Below are 21135 nucleotides of genomic sequence, written 5' to 3' on the forward strand. Positions count from 1 at the left end.
AAATAAAAACTCATCTCCAATTTGTACCCAATCAGTTCAACAAGAAAGGATTAGTATAAACACTTACTGAATGCCTACCAAGTTTGACCAACTTTATATTAATACGTATATGAGGATGAAATAAGTGTTTATGAAGCCCATAACAAACCTCTTCAGAGATAAAAGCAGTTTGTACAAGGTCACATATCTACGTAATGGCAAATCCAGTTCTGACTACCTCTGAAGCTCATTTTCTTTTTAAAACACTCTTAGGCCTAAGGATTCTGCTAATTCAAGATAGGACAAGTAAAGAGAATGCATGTAAAGTAACCTGCACTGTGCTGGGCATTGAGCAAGTGGTCAATAAATAGTAGTTCTTTTTACAGCTACTGAAAGTTAGTGGTTTTGATACATTCTCACTTCAAAAAGAATTAAATGCGGGGCAAATATACCTAAAATGAATTTCAAACATCTTCTGCTCATTGAATTAGCATATTAAGAAAATACAAATACTACTTTCCACATGATTCCAGTATGCTGAATTCATGATGCAGTAAATTCCCATTCATTCAGAATGATCAAGAAATAAGGCTGCTTAGCATTGCTACTTTAAAATGCCTATGTGGACTACCAATGTTTTATATTGCACACAATAAAATCCCTAACATACACTGAAAATAGGTTTATCTTTTTGATAGTCTAGAAGACAGTTCAGAATCTTTCACAAATTATGATCATAAATTTCCACTGTGGTCTAGACTAAGGGCCCATCAGTAAAGATATTCAGTAAACTGTACTCTAGATAACCCAACTTTTACTTCATGCCTTACAAAGCTCATTGCTATTGGATGACTTCAGTTAGCCAAGGGAACTATTTTAGATTTCCTAATTAAACATATTTAAGACCAGACATCAAGCAGTATGAGTCTAAACAAAATAACATAATCATCAGCTGCTCTCATGTGGTTGAATTAGAACTTGTATACAGTTCTCAACAGTCTGAAAAATTCTTGTGTAAGGACAGGGATTTCATTCCTAACATCTTTTTTGATCTTGACACAATGCTTGGTTATCTGCATATCATATATATTTGAAAGATATCCACTGGCCGATAGCGTCCCATGCCAAGCGGAAGCTGACTGCTGTCTTCTTTGGCTGGAGAAAGAATCTGGACTTTCTGAAATCAGTCAGATAGATTACTTTTCTAACTACTTTTAAGGCCACTTTCGTCTTAAAGCCAATCCTAACTTTCTGCAGATCTCGTCAGACTCTGGTTCTATTGCAAATGCTAACAAATCAGTTCAGGAGTTGTATTTCAAGAAAAGTGTTATGTAAAAGATGCAGTCTGTTAGAGTACAACTAACCACTGTGCTGGACACCATGAGGCAAGTCATCCAACACCAACAGCACATGGTGCTCCAGCCCACAAAACCTATTTAGGGGACACTATGTTAGGTCAACAAGATCAGCTCACTCCTAGGACTCTGGAGTCACTATTTTCCGGTATCCTAGGTATCTAAAGTGGATTACAGATGAGATGAAAATAGTTCCCCATCCCACAGCCAGATCTAAGCCAGGTCTAGAAATGTGGGGTTCATGTAGGGTCTATTATCATTAATTGTTACTCACGTAGGAGGCGCCTGGGTGGCTTAGTCGGTTAGGCGTCCAACTTCGGCTCAGGTCATGTTCTAACGGTTCGTGGTTCGAGCCCTGCGTCGGGCTCTGTGCTGACAGTGTGGAGCCTGGAGCCTGCTTCCGATTCTGTGTCTCCCTCTCTCTGGCCCTCCCCCACTAACGTTCTGTCTCACTCTCTCTCTTAAAAATAAATTAACATTAAAAAAAATTAATTATTACTCAGGTAGAATCTATTATTAATCAAAATATATCATGAAAGTCTAGCTTGATATTAAATTACCCAGAAGAGTATTAAAAAATTACAGCTACAGGGGCACCTGGGTGGCTCAGTCAGTTGAGTGTTCAACTCTTGATTTCAGCTCAGGTCATAATCTCAATGTCATGAGATCTAGCCCCATGTCAGACTCTGTGCTGAGCTTGGAACCTGTTTGGAATTCTCTCTCTCTCTCTCTCTCTCTCTCTCTCTCTCTCTCAATAAATAAATAAATAAACATTTTAAAAAATTATAGCTACAGTACTAAAAGAAAAATTTAAAAGTCATGAGAACTCAGATTCATAGGGTTCAGAGTGAGGAAGTATTTCAAATATTATCCAGTAACTATGTTAACTCATCTAGAGGGAAAAATAAAGAATTCTGTTTTGACTTAAGTTTCAGATACCAATTAAGCAAATAGTAGAATTGAGGAGAAAATGTGTGTGTATGTGTATGTGTGTGTGCATGTGTAGTATATTTAATAGTTGCCTTCATAGAGATGATAGCTGATAACATGAGAATAGACAAGAACAAGAGAGAAAGTGTGGACAAAGGAAATAAAGGTACGAGTAAAACCTCAGGAAATGCCCATATTTAGTAGGCTAAAAAGAAAGGCAAACACACAAGGAGTTGTCAAGTAAGTAGGGAATTGGAATAATCAGTGCCTTAATAGCTAACAAAAGCAAACGTTCTACAATGCAGTTCTGGGCAGTAGTTTAAAAATTCAGTGAGAGGTAGAGGCAGATATGGACTGAGAAAAGATTGAATCTGGCAATATTTCAGTCAAAGCATTTTAAGTTACAAAGAAATAGTCAAGTGAAGGAGGATTTATTTAATAATCTGAAAGGCAATCTCATGAAGAAAGGAACTAATGTGAAGTTCAGACTCACAGGACGCTGAACTGAGAAACAATTAGGACCAGAAAAGCCACCATCTCAGAGTCTATATGATGAATCTCATCTCCAAGTTTTCTCTTGAGTAGCTTCCTCTCCTTGTACACAGACCAATATGGTTGCCTGACTCAAAAAGAAACTACAGGACAAAACAAAAAACCCACCACAAACTGAAACTTCCCTGTCTTAGTACAAATTCATTCAAGAATCTGACAAGTTGATCAGCTGTGCTTGAGCTAATGAGTTGACAAGCCATGGGTCATGTATACATTCCAAGTCTAATCAGTAGGAGTAAGTCATATAACATAATCATGGCCACCAATGTCTTCAGTAGAGGCTACAGATTGAGGTAGAATTCCAGAAGGGTGTATAAGAAGGGTGGAGTGCGAGAAAGAGAGAAAGAAAAGAAAGAAAGAAAGAAAGAAAGAAAGAAAGAAAGAAAGAAAGAAAGAAAGAAAGAAGTTTGTTTCAAGCAACCTAGAAGTGTCTGTTATAATTTAATCAGCATTTCAAAACGTGGAGGTGCCTACACCATACTAGATACTATAAACTGAACCTAAATTTTTTTTCCTACATGTCAGCAGAGTAGGAGACTAAAAGAAGTTGAGGACAACTTTATAATTACTAACTGTGAACAATATGAAAACTACCATATAAAAGTGATAAGATGACCAGAGGAAATAAAAATGAATTCATAGAGGAAGGGACATTTTTGATGGCCTTGGAAAATGAACAGGATTTCAAAAAGAGATGGGAAAAAAAGAGGGACAGGAATAAAGCCTTATCTAGAAGACACTGCCCTGCTGCTAGGCTGAGAGTCCCTTGAGGGTAAGAAATATTCTCCACTCACCTTTGTATCTCTAGTGCCTAGTACAGTATTAGCCACAAAGCAGCACTTCAATCAATATTAATATTTTAACATTAAATATTAAAGTATAAATAAATAAGGGGAAATATCAGCAAAATTATGAGAAAGTTTGGGAGCTGGTCATAAGACAAGTGTATCTAGTACTTGAAGAGTAGTAAGAGGTATAAATGGAAAAAGGTATAAAAAGCAGTAAGAGGTATTATGGGCCATATTCTGAAGGCCACTGATCATAAACTAAGCATTAGACCTCAACATGGTGTAGGCAGTATTACTGCCTTGGAAATAAAGAGACTAAATTATAGGTCCAGATCTGCCAAAAAGCCCCCTCGACTATTCCTCATCTGCAATACAACGCTGGAAAATTCCCTCCACACATCTTGGACAACTGCTGTGAGAACCAAATTTTAAAATGTATGTTAAAGATGGCGTTATTTATTTTTGTACCCCCCACAGTATATGCGTCACAAAACTTTGTCCAGTAAATGTTTAATGACTTTCATCTCTCTGTAAACTGTGAAAATATTCGCATGTAAGAAATGTTTAATCCCTACAATGAATCAATCTATTGAATTTAGTAGATATTCAATAATTATCAATTACACTGAGTTATTTTTTCAACTTGGCATGTGTTTCCTACAAATATTGCCATGTAAATTCTATTCAAGAGACGGACATTAAAAATCTGTGATATATAAGACAACCGATTAGAAACTAGGGCTATGAAGACAAAGCAGCCACCATTCCCTCCCTCAAAGAACTTTCCTTCCCTCAAAGATGTAATAAGGGATATGAGACATCTATATAAATACATATAATATGAAGGAACACTGTGAAAATAGAAATTTGAGTAAAGTGCTCTGGTGTGATAGCTATTTCCAAGATGGCTGCCATTAATTCCTTTCCTCCTTGTATGCCCACGTCATTCTTTTGGCAAGGAACAAAGCCTTTTCCCTCACTTCCTTGAATCTTGGCTGACCTGTGAATTCAGTGACCGATAGAGTACAGTGAAAGTGACAGTGTGCCAGTTCCAGACCTAACCTATAAGAGAACTGGCAGCCTCCATCTTGTTCTCGGAGAGGCCTCAGCCTTCATATTAGCGGTTGTCAGGCTGTGAGAAACCATAGCCCTGAAGGACAAGATACCAGGTGGAGATGGAAAAAGGCCAAGAAGCACTGAGGTGCCAAACTTGTGAGGGAAGAACTCATCTCAGAAATGGATCCTTCAGTCTCAGCTACCCTCGCTGATGGCGTATAAGGTGAACAGTATGGTTGAGCCCTTCCTGAATTTCTGACCGACAAAATCATAAGCAAAGTAAAATTGGTATTTTAAGCCAAAAAGTTTGGGTTATATTTTTAGGTAGCAATAGAGAAGTGAAATATAGGAGGCCACAAAAGAGAAATTAATTCCAAAGTAGAAAATAAGAAAATAGGGAAGAATTCATGGAAAGGGAGCTTTGAAAAATAGGTAACATTTGGATGCAAAATAATAGCTAAAGGGGATTATAACTTTTCATAAGGAAACACAAGCATTAAACAAATTACGGAGATGAGAAAATCTATCATATTTAAGTAATGGCCAAAGAGTTAGGCTGACTTATTTTTTATTTATTTATTTTTTTTTTTAGGCTGACTTAAATATGACATATATAAGAGAAAATTCTGACAAATTTTTAGTGGGAATAAGGTGTGTTCAAGATCAAAAATGTGTCGAAGGTCAGAGTAAGGTATCAGAACTACATACTGCAGATCATTGAGCGATTAGACTCTGAAGCAGTTAAAGTGTCATAATATCTTCTCATCTCTCCCTGGCTCCCACCTTAGTGCAGGCCTCCATGATGTTAAGACTTCTAGAATAGCACTGAATTTGCCTCTGACCTTCCACTCCTGCCCTCTTACCCTTCTGCCCTAGTTTCTGACACAGCAACTACTATGATCATCTTAAATATAAATTGGGTTATGTCACTCCCCGCTCAAAATGCTTGGAGAAATTTCTATCATATTTAGAATGAAATTCAAACTCCTACCATGGCCTCTGAAGACAGCCCACATAATCTGGTTTCTGCCTATTTCTCTAAACTCTTCTTATCTTCTCTACCTTCCACATTCCACCCCATCTATATTAATCTTCTCGCTGGTTCTGAAATATACCTCATTTCACGTCCACACCTTTCGCTTGCTGTTGCCTTTGCCTGGATGCTCTTTTTAGTCTCTACTAAAATCTCATCTCTTCAGCTAGGCCTTCCCATCTAATAAAGTGTTCACCCCATCCCATTGCTCTTTATCTCATCAAACTGCTTTATTTTCTTTCATAGCCATGATTACCATGTAACATTTTTAAAACTATCTCCCTTTCTAGAACAAAAGCAACATAAGACAGATTTTATCTATTTTATTCACCACTGTATCTCTAGTACTCTCTAGTACACAGTGCCCAATGCATTGTAGATGTTCAATAAATATTTCATGAATGAATGAGTATCAGAGCTATACTTCAGGAGAAGTGCACAAAAAAACCAAAATGAAACAAAACAAAACAAAACAAGTTATCGTAGCAGGCCTGAATGCCTATCCTTAGAAAGGCCTGTTTGCAAAGCCAGCCCTGGGCTGGCACGTGGGAAGTTAGACTTTGGAAGGGTTCCCACCATTCTATAACTAAGGAGGCTATTTCACGGTAGCTAAACTTTTTGTATACACGGTATGGCCTATGTTAAACACCTGCTTTCCCTCTGGGAATCTGGAATTTGGATATGTGCCAAGCAGAGGATGCCTGTGTAACCATCCCCCAATGAAAACTCTGGTCACTGAGTCTCTAGTGTGCTGCCTTGGTTGGCAACATCTTACACATATTGTCACAACTCCTTGCTAGAAGAATTGTGTCCTATTGTGCCTTCACACTGGGAAAAAAATTCTGGAAGGCTGTGCCTGCTTTCCCCAAGATTTTGCCCCATGTGCCTTTTCCCTTTATTCACTTTGCTTTGTATACTTTCAATATAATCATGTACATTGAGTACTTATATATGCTGAAGTCTGTGACTCCTCCTGGTGAATCCTCGAACCTGGGGTTGGTCTTGGGGACCTCCCAACACAAGAAATATTTGACCAATAGCTTACAAGGTTGATTTAAAGATTGAAGTCATTATTGCCAAAGAGACCAGGTAGGAAAGAACTGCAATGTCCCAGACTGGCGTAGGATGGTAGCCATGGAAGCAAAGGAAGATGATTATGTGAGTATATTTTCCCAAGGGAAACTTCCACAAACTTTTAAGGTAAGCCACTGGATTACAAGAGGTTAAAGAATGAAGGGGAGACACGAACTGTGGACTACTCTTAAACAATGGAGGGAAAAAATAAGAGAGCATGATGGTTTTCAGGTCGTCTGATTACAAGAAAATTATATTTGAATAAGCAGTTATGATTATACTTTTAAAAAATCATATAGAAAGCTTAAACGTTCAAGAGGCATTTGCCAAAGAAAACACTAGGAGATGGGCTTAAGAACAAAAATAAGATTAAGAATATAAATGCAAATTATTCTGTAAACTCAGTGAGGGCAGGGACATTTGTGTGTCTCATTCACTAGCCTATTCCAAGCACCTAGAAGAGTACATAACATGGTATACACTCAACAAATACTCAACAAATGGTACGGAAAGAAGGAAGATCATATAAAAAAAAAAAAAAAGCAGACAAATCTTAAAGTATGGAAGACCAAATGGAAAGATGACAGAATGATTATCTCATACCTCTCAGTAAAGTAAGAAGGTATTAGATGTGGGAGAGAATGGTCCTTGAAAAGAACAGGCAATGTTCACGATCATCTCTCTGAGGAAATCCTTAAGGAATCAACAAAAGGGTAACAAAAATAAAGCAGTGTCTTCCCACCCAGATCTCCTCTTCAGATTAAAAAAAAAATTAAAATATCTTTTAAATACATATTAACATGATGCCTAATTGAACTGAATTGAATCAATGCCTTCTTTAATAGCATTCATAAGAAATAACCGTCAGAGGAGCCTGGGTGGTTCAACCAGTTGAGCGTCTGACTCTTGGTTTCGACTCAGGTCGTGATCTCACGGTTAATGGGTTCGAGCCCCACATTGGGCTCTGAGCTTACAGCATGGAGCCTGCTTGGAATTCCTTCTCTCCCTTTCTCTCTGCCCCTCCCTGGCTTGCATGCACACTGTCTCCCTCTCCTTGCCTCAAAAAATAAATATATAAACATAATTTAAAAAAAGAAAATAACTCTTGGATAAATTTCTTATCTCTAGGCCTAAAATCTGATGAAAAAGAAAAAGACATTACTTTTACCTTAAACCCATCTAAAATGGCAGTACGTACGTACAGAAAAAGAAAGACACTACTTTTACCTTAAACCCATCTAAAATGGCAGTACGTACGTACATAAAAATTTCTCTCTATAAGAGAAAAGGAGTTTGTCGCTACGTTAGGTGAAATTTATTCACAGATTGTCAATAGTGATGTTAGAGTCCAGACCAAAGTGTGGAAACAGTCAACTTTGTGTAAAAGCGGCAGAGAGAACTGTTAGCACTTGGAAGAAATACACCAAAACTTAAGCTTCAGTTTATTTTGTAACTGCTTTGAAAACAGAACACTGAAAATTAATCTATATTCCTACATTAAATGTTACTCTCCTCCTTTTTCTGAATTACATATCACACAAGGTGTCATGGATGCTGGGCTACATATCCCAGATCCTCCCCCTCACGACAGGTGGACTTATTTCCCAAGCTGCTGGGAAGGTTTTTAGCAGACAGCTTTTCAGCTCCTTCCAAGATTCATCCTTTTCTAAAGAGAGCTGCCTTCCCCAACCTCATGCTCCCTTCCTCAATGGCCGTAGTCCAATGGTTGCTTGGGAGGTGAAAGATTTACCTGTTGTTCCAAGATTGAAATGTAAATGAATCTATGTATTGCTATCTTCACAATCTCAGAAAAGTAATTATAGCATACCCCCCAAAAGTTGTTTATTAAGAAAATGAAAGGAGAAAAGGCATAAATCCTGCTTTGAAACAAAACCATTCCAGTGCCACTACATGAACTTGGGCAACTTAAATTCTTCCATCCTTGGTTTCTTCATTATTACAGAAAACATAATAGTACTGATCTTACTAAGTTCGTATAATAATAAACTAAGATTATGCACAAAAAAATACACGGTAAGAGCTCAGCAAGTATCACTTCCCTTCTCTCCATTTATTATCAATGGAACATGAGTTTAGAGATACTTTCCTGTAGTAGCCATTCATTTGTACTGATGATGTAAACTCCTAATAATGTATAGCTTGCATTTATAAAACACTTGTTGGGCTAATGGATGACATATCTGATCAATAAGGTATGAGAAAGTATTATTCATACTATATAGAGTCTCATACATAATAGTAACTTAACACTTATTGAGCATTTACAACATGCCAGGTAAAATTATTATATTTCATTTAATCCTCAAAACTATGAGGTAAGTACTATGTCCCCTTTGCAGATATGAAGCTGGTGATGCTCAGAGAAAGTAAGTAAATTGTTCAAGATTACACATTTATCTTTTTAAGTATGCTTTTTTTATTTGTTTTCATGTTTATTTATTTATGTTGAGAGAGAGAGGGCCCATGCACAAGCTGCAGAGGGGCAGAGAGAGAGGGAGAGAGAGAGAATCCCAAACAGACTCCACAGTCTTAGCACACAGCCTGACATGGGGCTTGAACCCACAAACTGTGAGATCATGACCTGAGCCAAAACCAAGAGTCAGACACCTAACTGACTGAGCCACCCAGGCCCCAAGGTTACACATCTATTAAGTGGCAGAACCAATATTTGAACTTGATTTTTCTTTTTTATTTTTTTAATGTTTATTTATTTTTTGAGAGAGAGAGAGAGAGCAAGAAAGACAGAGAATGAGCAAGGAGGGGCAGAAAGAGACAAAATCCAAAACAGTCTCTAGGCTCTGAGCTGTTAGCATAGGGCCCAACTTGGGGCTCGAACCCACAAGCCGTGAGATCATGACCTGAGCCAAAGTCGGATGCTTAACCGACTGAGCCACCCAGGCGCCCCTGAACTTGACTTTTCTGCTAGATCTAGGTGCTTGTATTATTCTATAGGATCTCTTTTGCTTTACTCTCCTTCCACAGGGTGGCTCCAAATACAGGCTATCTCTGAAATACCAGCTATACAAAGACACATGGGGCCATCTTAGAGACATAGGCTGCAATGGAGAGCAGAGGGAAGGTACCCGTAACACCTGATATGACCTTTGCTGCAAAAGAAACAAATGGTTTCACCTCCAGGAATACAATCTAATCTGTAATTCCATACCCACTTTGCTTCCATACCTAGTCTATGGAACTGTCTTCTCATCACTGCTGCTTCTGAGTGGATAGGTCTTTTCCTGGGTATTGGAGCTACCACAGTCCTCAATCAGATCCCCGGTGAGTGTAACTTCTGCTGCCCCTTCCTGCCCTCCAGGCCTTGCAGTGAGAAGCAGCACATCAGAGCTGGTGGAGTCAGAGTGTTTGTCTCTCCTACAGAAGGGGCCCCTGTTCTGAGATTCTAAGATCCCACATTTGCACTGGCTGAAAGGCATGGCCACAAAACAGATGAAACCCAAAGAGGACTCCGGTTGCACCTTTTTAAGGAACATATTTGGTTTAGTTGCTTGTAAAATCCCCTGTATTTCCCACCAAATTCTGCCCTCCCGCTGTTTAATCTTTCATGATGCTATCATCACAACCTGCAAGAATTTGTTTTAAATCGGTTTTGTGTACACTGCAGGAAATAGCAGGAAGAAAAGTATATTTTTTGTGCTCAGCCTGCATTAATCATTGCCCTCTCTAAGGAACAGCTATTTACAAAACACGAAATAACCTTTTCTCCTAGGAATCTCCATTAAGTAATGGATTCTAGCTTTGTCTCAAGGAGCAGCGCTGATTCCTGCTTTGGGAGAGAGTAACAGCAGATGCAGCCATTCAACCCATCAATGAAAATAGGTGACACCCTTAAATCTCTATTAAGATCAAATGAACAGTAGGGAGGGAAGTCGCATCCTGTTCTCTTTGAAGCTCATGTGTTGACAACAAGCCTACCTGGGTGTGGGGCACCTTGATCTCAGACAATGTGCTTACAGAGCCAGGCTTGACTAGGACAAATACACACAAAGCTGAATTGTTCACACCAAAAGAGGCCATGTGGCCACCCCGCTCTCAAGTGACCATGTTTGCTGCTAAGCCATGAGGTGTTTTTTGGCACACTGCCTTACTTTCATAAATGGGGGGGATAGGAAAACTAAAACAACAGGAGTGGAGCAAGAACATGGGAGATGGCCAAGATGGTTGTTTGGAAGATTCCACTTGAATGGATACATCCCTACAAAAACATGGTCCTCTCTCCAGGAGGACACTGGGTCAAGATCTCTCAGCATCTCAGCAACAGAAACCTTTACTGGAGGCCATGAAACTAGCATAGATTTCTGGAAGTGCTAAAGAGAACTGAAAAAATCGTTATCATTAAAACTAACACTGTAAATTATAAAAAACGACTTTTTGGGAAAGTGGGTTTGAGTGGCTTTTTTAATCCAGTTCAGAATTTATTTATCTAACAAATCATAGTAATGCAACGGAATATTAAATAGTTATGTAAAAGTCCCCAAGAAGCTCATGAAAGCTTTTTAACTAATAAGCAATAGGCTAGTCATGTTTTCATAAGAATGAAACAATTATTTTAGCTCTTTGCTGTCAATATGGGTACATTGTAGCGCCTTTTACTAATGGAGTAGGTCAACAGGTCAATCTTACCATGTTTCCTTCCGTAGGACAGATTTGGTTGGCTAGCTCCTTGGTTTCATGTGTTCTGCCCTGGCATCTATATTACGTTATGAAAACCAATCAGGATTGTTTTTCATATGATTGTTGGATTCCAAGGAAAGTAATATGTATAAAGCCATACAATTTTAGAAATGGGCTGCCAGGGTCTCCACACGAAAGGGAGATCCAACTAATCCATTCTCTTATAACTATTCTCAGAACTACTCTTTCTTAAGTGAGTCTGAAAAGGCAGTAAATGCTTTGGAGAATTTTGTTTAGCTGATTGGCTGGATATTGGCCTTAATTGTTTTGATGGACTTGATTAATGAAATTCTAAATCGCGAGAAGTCTATTCTGTTCTCAGTATTAAGAGCTCAGTGATTTGGCAGTTATTTTTGGCAGACTTTGAAATGAAATATAGTGGTAAAGAGGTATGATTTGAATACTTAATCCATGTATGTATATATAATACATCAAGAAGAAACAAAAATAACAAAAAATACATGAACAAGATTCTTTAGACAATGTTTCCCTTTTTAAAATGCTTGTCTCCAGGGGGCGCCTGGGTGGCGCAGTCAGTTAAGCGTCCGACTTCAGCCAGGTCATGATCTTGCGGTCCGTGAGTTCGAGCCCCGCGTCAGGCTCTGGGCTGATGGCTCGGAGCCTGGAGCCTGTTTCCGATTCTGTGTCTCCCTCTCTCTCTGCCCCTCCCCCGTTCATGCTCTGTCTCTATCTGTCCCATAAATAAATAAAAACATTGAAAAAATAAATAAATAAATAAAAATAAAATGCTTGTCTCCAGAATAACTAAAACAATTCTTGAGAAAATGTAATATGACTGTTGATATACCTTTTCTTCCTCATGTATCTAATGAAGCTTATTTGTATGGATTAAATAATTTAAATACACTCAACTTTTACATAGAAAAAGGGGCAAAATATGGAACCTTGCTTCCTTTTATAATGAAACACAAAAACCTCAGAAATTTGAGGGAAAAAAATAATACAAAGACCTGAATGAGGCCTTTCTATTTTCTAAAAAGCACACCAAATCAAAATGTTCTTACTGCACTGTCTCATACTCTGGTAATGAAAACACATGCTACGGAGAAGTGAACATCTTTACTGTTAGTTTTAGTTTTCTTCTCCAAATGTCTGACATAAACAATTTGCCTATTCCGAGATCTTAAAATTTCCAGCTAATCATTGCATAAACTGCTGTATTCAGTACATTCCACAAGACGGTGCTCTATCCCTAAGAAGAAGAGCTTTCGTTATACACACAGCTAAGCTACCTGTTTATTCTCCCCGACCCAAAGTGAATTCAAGATCGCCTTTTTATAAAGGAAACCTCTAAGAGATGAGCAAGCTCTTAAAGTAATTCTAACACAATGTGTGATGTGAGACAACAAAAACGTATGCTTCCATAAAGCGCAAACCTTTTTCAACTGCTCTCAAAATCAGGGGTAAGGTAACTTGATAAACTGAAGCATAATGAGAGTCTCATGTGCAATTTCAAATGTTCCCGTAATCACACTAAAAAGCTAAAGAAAAGGTGAAATGGATTTTAATAATATATCTTACTTAATCAATATATCCAAAATCTTTCCAGATGCAATCAATATAAAAATGATTAACAAAACATTAAATTAGTGAAATACTTGACATATTTTCTTTGTATTCATTCTGGTGTACATTTTACACTTCCTATACATCTCAATCACACCGGCTTCATTTCAAACGCTTAAGAGCCACATAGGGCTAATTGCTACTGTATTGGACAATGCACGTCTAGAGAAATCTAACCTATTTCACTTGGCACTAAACTTAATTTCTGATTAAAAAACTAAACATTCAATGTACAAGCAAAACTGCAAGTAGGTTTTTTTCTCATGCTTACCACTGACTTAAAAGAATGCACAAATATTCTCTTGCTATAAATCATATGAAAATCAGATGAAAATAACTGGTCTAAATTCTCTTCATGTCAATCATCTTTGAACTGACGAATTACCTATAGATATAAAATAAAATAAATCCTAGCCATATTTAATAATATATTTTACTGACACAGCCAAGCAAAAAATACATAGGGAAGTGTAATTAGACCAAAAGTTGCAACTCTCACATACAAAAGATGAATGGTACATGTCGCATGTATAATTTTTTTCAAAGTGCATTTAAAAAGTAGATTAAAAAAATAAAAGTAAAAAGTGGAATTGATATGGGGTGCCTGGGTGGCTCAGTTGGTTAAGCATCCGATTCCTGGTTTGGGTTCGGGTCATGATCTCATGGTTCATGAGTTTGAGCCCCATGTCGGGCTCTGAGCGGACAGTGCAAAGCTGCTTAGGATTCTGTCTCCCCTCTCTCTCTGCTCCTACTCCCCTGGCATTCTCTCTTTCTCTCTCAAAAATAGAGATAGAGAGAGGGTGACAGACTCGGCAAGCAGGGGAGGGGCAGAGAGAGAGGGAGACACAGACTCCAAAGCAGGCTCCAGGTTCTGAGCTGCCAGCACAGAGCCTGACACAGGGCCCGAACTCACAAACCATGAGATCAGAACCTGAGCCAATGTGGGACGCTTAACCAACTGAGCCACCCAGGTGCCCCTTAAAAAAAATTGTTTTAAGTGGATTTAATAAACATCTCATAATTATGGGTTTTAGAATTCTCTATTTAACCAATTCTGCTAGTTAGAACTTTCAGAATCACAGATAGCAAAAGTATAAATGGCCTATCAGTCCTCTCTTCATAATATATTGTATTTCTACATGAAAAATGGGAACTTGATACAAAAGCATTCTTAACAAAAATGAAAAGGTTTGACTTCTCATTAAATGAAAAGGTCCTGAAAGGAGACTGACTGGGTTTTATTTTTCTTGTCTAGCAGGAGCACAAGTTTAAAAGACAACCTTGTTTCTTTTACAAGATGTGTTTACGAGAGCAGTGAAATACAATCACGTTGAGAAACTGCAGCACCAAGAGGTCACACGGCTCTGGCTTGGTGGAAAATGGGTGAAGAAAAAAAGCATTGTCCCTGGGTCTGCAGGCCAGTCTTCAGGGACCCCTGCACCCAGTTACACTCACTGGCACCACTAACTGAGATCAGGCAACATAACGTTTTCTTTAGGAATCACACACCCAGAAGGAGCTGGCATTCATCTGTAATTCCTCATGTCTCCCAAGCTTCTGCAAAGGCTCACCTACTTAATTCTGAAATATAATTTTGAGATTGGACATGAGTAATTGACAGGCTGATATTTTTCTCTGCACAAGAAAAATAAAAAGGATACAAATTCAAGTTTGTGAGAAAATAAATTTAAAAAAAAGTCCTCTAACCATGTAACGTGGTTGGTTATGTTATTCTTTTAAGTAACATTATATAGTTCAATTAGTTATGACAAGTAATTTTTAAAAATGCAAAGAAAGAAAACACATGAAGAAAGAAAACAATGCCTTACAGTGTCATATACATTTATGATTTATAGGAAACTTCACATCCCCCTAACTGATCTTCAAAAAATTGTAGAATTGAAGGCAGGTATTATCACTGCATTTTATAAATGAGAAGACTAAGATTTAGAAAGTCTCCTAGTAAAAAGCTGATGAAGTAAAGGGGGAAAAATGCTACTAGAAAAATATTACAGACACTCCAATGACTCAAAGGAGTCTTTAGTTTATATTTCTTACACATGAATCATTCTTCTGTCTTGATGGAAACAGATTTCCTTCCTAAGGGTCTATTACAGACTTCATGTATCTTTTTTCCAGCCAGCTGGAATCACTTTCCATCTTGCTCAAGTGAAGGGAGCCTCTTGGAAGCTTAGCAGCAGCTCTGTAGCAATGTGGCTCTGTGTACCAGCAGGCTCTCAATTATTCAAGATAACACAGAAAGGCCTGGGGATAGATTACCCCAAATGCAGCAGAAACAAATTAAGTTAGCTGAGTTACATAAACTTGAATAAATGAATGTCTTCAACTGTGCATGCTGATAAAATATACACTGACGAAATAAATATGCAGATAGGAGTCAGGACTCTCACAGTAAGTGGGTACAATGATTTAGAATCCAAACTGTAGAGAAGCCACAGCCCATATCAGACCCCAAGTGAGAAGGAGGTAGGAACTGCACCTCTCTGCACCTCTCTTAGCTATACACACTGATGCACTCACCTCACCAATAGCAAAACCATATTTATTTATACTTTGAGACCTGCACAAGGACAGCTGGTAAAAGCCTGCTTCAGAGTGATATGGCACTCCCACTGACCTCACCAATGGGAGCAAGGGAGTCATATACTGAAATATATGATGATCACCAATAACCATCATGCAAATTTGTCATTTACATTTCAAAATTCAATTTCATTGACATTAAATAAAATGTTAAAAAAATCCTATAAAGTTTTAGAAAATATAAAATAGAATCTGCCTTATTCTTTAACACTTATTCTTGACATGTTGAAATTATAGTAAAGTTTCAATTCCGAGACTCTTACAGGAATAGAATAATTTCAGCAGATGCTTTGGATGACACTATACATGTATCTAAAGTATACCCCTTTTAAAATAATATTAACATTATAGTGTTCAGACCCCTGATCTAATTATGTTTGACAAACTTACCTATAACTCGCATTATGATTAGCATTTACAATTAGCATATATAACTTAATTCAAATATATTTTGTTTATTGGCTCATCAAGTATAAGCACAGATTCCCAGGAAGTATTTGCAATATTTTCAAAATACCATTTGTTCACATTTATAAAATGACCACCTATTATATTTAAGTTACTGTGTCATCATCTCTGTTCAGGGGCTTTCAACTATCAAGATCTTATCCATGACCAATAACAAATTTTACTTTTCTAAATAAAGTACAGTAGTTATTTTACTTTGGTTTCCTAAATTACGAAAATTTCTAATTTTAAAATGATTTTTGTCTAGTGTTACCAGGCCATAAAATGCCTAAGACATACAAAGTTTTTTTTCCCTTGCTCTCCATTAGAAAGGCAAAATTTCCAATCAAAATCTCTAGAAATCTAGTGAGCTACCAAGAGCACACATTTAGCTATACCCTGTTATTTCCACCCTATTTGATTCTACATTTTTAGCTACCAACAAAATTTGTTCCTTCCTTTCATCTATTGAAAATTATAGATTATTTCTGAAAACAATTTCCTAAATTGATACACTTTTGCCATTTCAACCTCTATTCCTCCTTCTGAAAAAGTGATGTTTGACACGATCCAGGCCAGGATATGAACTGACTATATTTTCAACAGCCTTTCTGAGAATGATTACCTCTGAGAACATCAATAACTGAAGAAATCCCAATAGTTTAGCTGTTACCTTGTGTAAAATAATATCCCAATTAAGTTAACTATAAAAGTTGTCCTGACTTCAAGGCACACTCTTCAAAGCCCTGAAATTCCTCTGGGGACTACAGGAACCTTTCTGGTTTAGGAAAACAGTTTGCAGAAAAGTTAGAGCAGTTTGTAAGTGTTATGGGTTTTTTTTTTCTTTAGTTTTATTATTAACTTTTTAATTCAAAAGTAAAACTTTAAAAAAAAAAAAAGTAAAACTTTTCCATTATAGCATGTGAAACGATACAAAGATATATTCATATACAGTGCCTAAGATACAGTTTCAAAAATCTGAATATACCCTTTCAGAACTAGTTCTATGTTCAAACAAATAAAATACATATAAAACATATAGTGTGATTACATATGTGTATTTTTTTGCTTTTTGGTTTTACATTACCATGCACACGACTCTGCAATTTGTACTTCTCAACAGTATCATGAACCTCAACATACTCAATATAGATATTTTTAGTGGTGACAAATATGTAACATGGATGATCCACATTTATTCAATCTTTTTATTATTTTTGATCATTCACATTGATTTCAGCTATTTGCTGCTATGAGCCTATGATATTGTAATTTGTAATAAGACATATATATGTGGTCTTTGTCCCTATTTCTGGCACATTGCTCTTACAACCTTTGGAATTTCTTACATATTGAGATTGTTAAAGTGTCTTTTGTTATGCTAATAAGGTAACTTTTGGATACCTCCTAAGAATGAGACCTGGCTACAAGGGAGTCAGCCAAAGTGATTAGAGATTGGAACTTTCAGTCCCACTTCACTGGCCTCCCTCCCCCACCTCTGGGGAGGGGAGAGGGGCTGAAGGTTGAGTTCAATCACCCATGGCCACTGATTTAATCATTTGTGTCTGTGAAATGAAGCCTCCATAAAAATCTAAAAAGACTGGATTCAAAGAGCTTCCAGGTTGGGGAACACCATGCCTAGCTATGAATCTCTTCCTTCTTGGCTGTTCTTGAGTTGCATCCTTTTATCATACACCAGTAATCTAGTAAGTCAAATGTTTTCCCAAAGTTCTGTGAGCTGCTCTAGCAAATTAATTGAACCGAAGGAGGGTATCATGGGAACCTCTGATTTATTGCCAGTCAGTCAGAATTATAGGTAATAACTTGGGTTTGCAATTCGCATCTAAAGTGGGTGGGGGCAGAGGGAAGTCTTGTAGGACTGAACCCTTAACCTGTGGAATCTAATGCTGCATTTGTGTAGACACTGTCAGAATTGAGCTGAATGGCAGGACACCCAGCTGGTGTCCAGAGAAAAGCCCGTTGGTGTGTGGAAACCCTCCCACACACACACATTGGAACTGGGTTTGGAACTCCAAGTAAAGCCCCATAAATATTTATATATATGTTTACATAAAATCACTGTTATTTCTATAGGATAGATTCTCCCAATTAATGGGTCAAAGTCTGCTTTTTAAGAAATGAATATTTCTTCAAGTTGAAAAATCAAAGTTCATAAGACAAATTGGCAATAAATAGCAAGTCCAAAATTTGCATATCCTTTGGGGCACCTGGGTGGCTCAGTTGGTTGAGCATCTGACTTAGGCTAAAGTCATAATCTCATGCTTCATGAGTTTGAGCCCCACATCAGGCTCTGTGCTGACAGCTCAGAGCCTGGAGCCTGCTTCAGATTCTCTGTCTCCCTCTCTCTCTGTCCCTCTCCCCCTCACTCTCTGTCTCTCTCTCTCTCAAATATGAATAAATGCAAATTTTTTTTTAATTTGCATATCCTTTAACTCAGAAATCCCAATTCTAGGAATTTTTCCTAACAAAATAATGGAGCAAACAAACATAGATTTTTTTAAATGTGTGTACATGGATATTATTTGAAACTTACTATAAAAAAGGAAAATAAGAAACATCTGAAAATTCAAGAAAATTATCAATTAAATTATTCTTTTAATTTTTTAACATTTACTTATTTTTGAGACAGAGAGAGTGTGAGCAGAGAAGGAGCAGAGACAGAGGAGACACAGAATCCGAATCAGGCTCCAGGCTCTGAGCTGTCAGCACAGAGCCCAATGCAAGGCTCGAAACTCACGAACTGTGAGATCTTGACCTGAGTTGAAGTTGGACACCCAACTGACAGAGCCACCCAGTGCCCCCTAAATAAATTATTTTTGACACACTTAGTGGAATGCTACACATACACTAAATTTGAGCATTTATAAAGCATTAAAAATTATGAAAATATGTATTTATTGACAAGGAAAGATGCTTTATAAAATATTGCTTAATAAGAAAGAAAATACCTAAATGAATTTGTTAAATAATTTTGTAAAATAATTTTAAGGAGGAGGAGGATGAGAAAAAGAATATGCCAAAATGCTAATAAGTTATTTCTCCAGAGTAAGATTAAGTATAATTTTCTTCATTTTTACTTTTACTTGTCTGACATTTATTCAGCAAACAAAATAAATATAGGTATTTATTGTGTATCTACATTTCAGGCATTATGCTAAACATAGTGTTAAAAAAAAAAAAGCAGTACCTTAATGAAAATTACTCTAAGTGGACAGGAGAACAGTGGACGCAGAATAAGTGGAGGGGCTTTAGAAGGTGAAGAGGGCAGGTCAAAGGTTCAAAAAACATTCAAAATTATAAATTTAATCTTTCTAACAAGCCCCTGAGATACTACCATGTCCAGTATATTATAAAAATATGTCCAGTATATTATAAATTGTCTAAGATCATGGAGCAAAATAAATGATAAAAGATTAAGATTCAGATCGCATTTACGTTCCCAGTATTCTCACCCATAGAATATAAGAGGAAGTAATATACGCTATTTCCAGGCAGAGGTAGAAAGAAGCAAGTATGCCTTCTCCATCCTCTTGTTTTCCAACTGGTAGTCCTTGAAAACCACATCCTGAAGACCAGCCTAAATTCCTGACCCATCCTAGAGATGACAGAACAATGCCAACGGACGGAGCTGAGAGCTCAGTGCCTAGCTGAAGCCGGCAGTGATAAAGAGGCGATACGCCTCAGGTAGGAGGCAACCATAGAAGAACCTGTCAAAGACCTGGAAAGCCAAGTCAGCCAGGAAATACCACCACTCTGAACAAAATGAGAGAAACCAAGGCCTGAGTGATATCAGCTGCTAATCTTTACCATAAATGCCGGCAAGACAAACGATAACCAGAATGAAAGGGACAAAGCCGGGGCGCTTGGGTGGCTCAGTCGGTTAAGCGGCCGACTTCGGCTCAGGTCACGATCTCACACTCCGTGAGTTCGAGCCCCGCGTCGGGCCCTGTGCTGACTGCTCAGAGCCTGGAGCCTGTTTCAGATTCCGTGTCTCCCTCTCTCTGACCCTCCCCCGTTCATGCTCTGTCTCTCTCTGTCTCAAAAATAAATAAACGTTAAAAAAAAATTTTTTTTTTTTAAAAAAAGAAAGGGACAAAGCCACAGAGACAGGATGAGCCACTGGACACCACGCAGATCATAAAAGACATATTCTTCTACAGTATCCCCAGGTGACATCTTAGAGAGAGAGGGAGAGGAAATCTGAAATAATGAGTATTTTACCCAAAGGGAGTAAGTCAATCAAAACTACCATCACCATCAGGATGCCTAGGTGGCTCAGTCGGTTAGCATCCAACTTCAGCTCAGGTCATGATCTCACAGTTTGTGAGTTCAAACCCCACATCAGGTTTGCTGCTGTCAGTGCAGAGCCCACTTCAGATCTCTGTCCCCCTCTCTCTCAGCCCCTCCTCCACTCATGCTCTCTCTCTCAAAAATGAATAAACATTTATAAGGAAAAAGAAAAATGACCCTCACAAAGGACTCAAGTTCGAACAGACTAAAAGCTTCAGCTGTTCATGGGGAGCCTGGGTGACTCAGTCAGTTAAGTGTCCGACTTCGGCTCAGGTCAAAATCTCATAGTTCATGAGTTCGAGCCCCACATCGGGCTCTGTGCTGACAGGTCGGAGCCTAGAGCTTGCTTCAGATTCTGCCTCTCACTTTCTCCCTCTCTCTCTCTGCCACTCCCCTGCTCATGATCTGTCTCTCTCTCTCTCAAAAATAAACATTAAATTTAAAAAAAAAAGCTTCAGCTGCTCAAATTATTCTGTATGGGACTAAATCAGGGGTTTCCAGTTATGCAGTGGATGGGGCCTATGGACTCGTATCGTTCTGAAAAAAATAAGTAATATATAACGGGAAAGAGCAAAGAGTAGAACACAAAGACACAGCAAAAAGCTCTCAGATTTTTTTCCCTTGCTCATTGTTAGCCAAAGCCAGTAACAGGGTGATAATTTGTCATTCTTCATTTCACCAATAAATAAAGCAAGCCAAACATGTT

General features: G+C 37.9%; 1 protein-coding gene and 1 long non-coding RNA gene across 5 annotated transcripts in view; one reads left to right on the plus strand and one right to left on the minus strand.

Moving 5' to 3' along the window:
* LOC121038697 (uncharacterized) overlaps nt 1–15013 on the plus strand; it is a 69870-nt gene extending 54857 nt beyond the window's left edge. The window contains exons 3-4 of the long non-coding RNA XR_005794452.1: nt 10516–10625; nt 14323–15013. This is a non-coding gene — a long non-coding RNA (uncharacterized LOC121038697). The remainder of the gene's footprint in view (nt 1–10515; nt 10626–14322) is intronic.
* The window catches only part of TMEM117 (transmembrane protein 117), a 508588-nt gene that overhangs the window by 451064 nt on the left and 36389 nt on the right, over nt 1–21135 (minus strand). The window lies entirely within an intron of this gene.

This window comes from Herpailurus yagouaroundi, unplaced genomic scaffold (genome assembly GCF_014898765.1).
Source record: "Herpailurus yagouaroundi ecotype Mexico unplaced genomic scaffold, PumYag 166, whole genome shotgun sequence".
In the NCBI taxonomy this organism is placed as follows: Eukaryota; Metazoa; Chordata; class Mammalia; order Carnivora; family Felidae; genus Herpailurus; species Herpailurus yagouaroundi.